Below are 2337 nucleotides of genomic sequence, written 5' to 3'. Positions count from 1 at the left end.
CCACGCGCTCCGCCCCGCCCGCCGGCGGCGTCCAGCGAGCCCCCCACCGCGGGCGCGGGAGATGAGCAGCTCGACCGTGATGCCGGGTGGGATCCTGTGCCCCGGTGATGTCCTCTTCTCTGTCGGGAGGACCAATGGGCTCCCTCTTGAAGACTATGGCCCAGAATTCCATTCTCAACCCCACATTAAAAAGAAGGGAGTTTTGAAAACTCCTAGAAGAAAAAGTATAGCCTGACCCAGAGTCGAGCGTGGTGGCACGCGCCTGTAATCCCAGCATTCCGGAGGCTGAAGCAGGAAGCTCGCGGCGAGTTCGAGACCATCCTGGGCTACATAGTGAGCTCAAGGCCAGCCTGAACTACACAGAAAGACCCTGTCTCAATAATTTACATAAAGGGGCCGGGGATATCGCTGAGTGGCGCAGAGCCTGCCTGGTAAGCGCCATGTCCTGAGTTTGATTCCTGGTACAAAAAATATTTTAAATAAAGCATAAAGAAATATAGGGAGGATCTGGCTCCGTGGTAGCACACTTGCCTAGAATACTTGAAGTCCTTAGGTTGAATCTCAGCATTTCAAGAAGAGGAAGACTCCCTGTTCTGGCCTCTACTCAACCTGTCACAACCACTTTTTGCCAGGTGTGGTGCACGCCTGTAATCCCAGCACTTGGGAGGCCAAGGCAGGAGGATCTCGCTCTCACTCTCGCTCTCGCTCTCGCCCTCTCGGGTTTTTTTTGTTTTGGGTTTTTTTTTTTTGTTTTGTTTTTGTTTTGTTTGTTTGTTTGTTTGTTTGTTTGAGACAGGGTCTCGCTATGCAGTTCAGTCTGGCCTTGAGCTCACTTTGTAGCCCAGGCTGGTGTTAAACTCGCAACGATCCTCCTGCCTCAGCCTCCTTGCCTCAGCCTCGGGAGCGCTGGGATTACAGGCCTGAGTCACCACACCTGGCTATGAGGAGGATCTCTTGACAGTTCAGGGCAAAAACTTGCCATAGTGAGACCCTCTCTCAAAAAACTAAAAGAAAAAAAAAGAAAGTGAAAAAACAAAAAAATAAGTATTTTTTTTTCTTCTTTTGATTTTATAAGACAGGGTCTTGCTATGTAGTTCAGGGTGGCCTTGAACTCACAGTGTAGCCCAGGCTGGCCTGAAACTTGGAACAATCCTCTTGCCTCAGCCTCCCAAATGCTAGGATTACAGGCATGTACCACCATGCCCAGTGAATATTAAAAAATTCTTAGCAACTCAATGATAAAAACATAACTGGGTACAGTGGTGCACACCTGTAACCCCAGCTACTCAGGAGGCTGAGGTAGGAGGATTGCTGGAAGTTTGAGACCAGGCTAGACTACGAAGTGAGTTCGAGGGGCTGGGGATATAGCTCAGTGGCATAAGTGCCTGCCTGACAAGGTCATGAGTTCAATCCCTGGTACCAAAAAAAAAAAAAAAAAAAAGTGAGTTCGAGTCCAGCCTGAACTGCATAATGAAACCTTGTTTCAAAAAGACAAAAATAAATAAATAAAATAAAATAGGGCCCGGGATATAGCTCAGTGGCACAGCTTCTGCCTGGCAAATGCAAGGTCCTGAGTTCGATTCCCAGTACCCCAAAAAAGTAAACTGAAATAAAGAATAAAAGGAGTGGGGGATGTAGCTCCGTGATAATTATGTGTTTAACATTACTGAGGTTCTGGGTTCAACCCCCAGGACAAAATAAATAAATAAAATAAAAGGTGAACTGCATGGTATGTACATTACATCTCAGTAAAGCCAAGCTGACTAAACAATAGGAATGAGCCAGAGGAGGTACAGCACAGAGGGAGAATATTTGTCTAGCATGTTCAATATCCTGGTCTTAATCTAGCAATGGCAAAAAAAAAAGGCGTGGCATGGTGGTACAGGCCTGTAATCCCAGCACTGGGGAGACTGAGGCTAGAGGATCTGTGAGACTGAGGCCAGCCTGGGCTACATGGCCAGAGCTTGTCTCAAAAAAAAAAAAAAAACAATTCCAAATTTCATCTGACAGGAAGCAGGAGGATCTTTGTGAGTTTGAGGCCAGCCTGGGCTACAAAGTGAGCTCAAGTCCAGCCTGAACTGCATAGCGAGACCCTGTCTCAAAAAGACAACAACAAAAACAAAAACAAATTTCATCTGACAGCCAGCTTCTTCGGCGGCATATATCTGTAAAGCAGTTTGGGTACAGTCAGAAACAAAACAAAATGAGTTACGAATACCCCTTGGGGCTGAAATAGAATTAAATTTCCAAACCATATATCACCTCAAGGCTTTTTTTTTTTTTTTTTTTTTTTTCTTTTGAGACGGGGTCTCACTATGTAGTTCCGGCTGGCCTAAA

Source organism: Chinchilla lanigera, unplaced genomic scaffold (assembly GCF_000276665.1).
Source record: "Chinchilla lanigera isolate Chin_1 unplaced genomic scaffold, ChiLan1.0 scaffold00105, whole genome shotgun sequence".
In the NCBI taxonomy this organism is placed as follows: Eukaryota; Metazoa; Chordata; class Mammalia; order Rodentia; family Chinchillidae; genus Chinchilla; species Chinchilla lanigera.
This window is presented reverse-complemented; position numbering follows the sequence as displayed.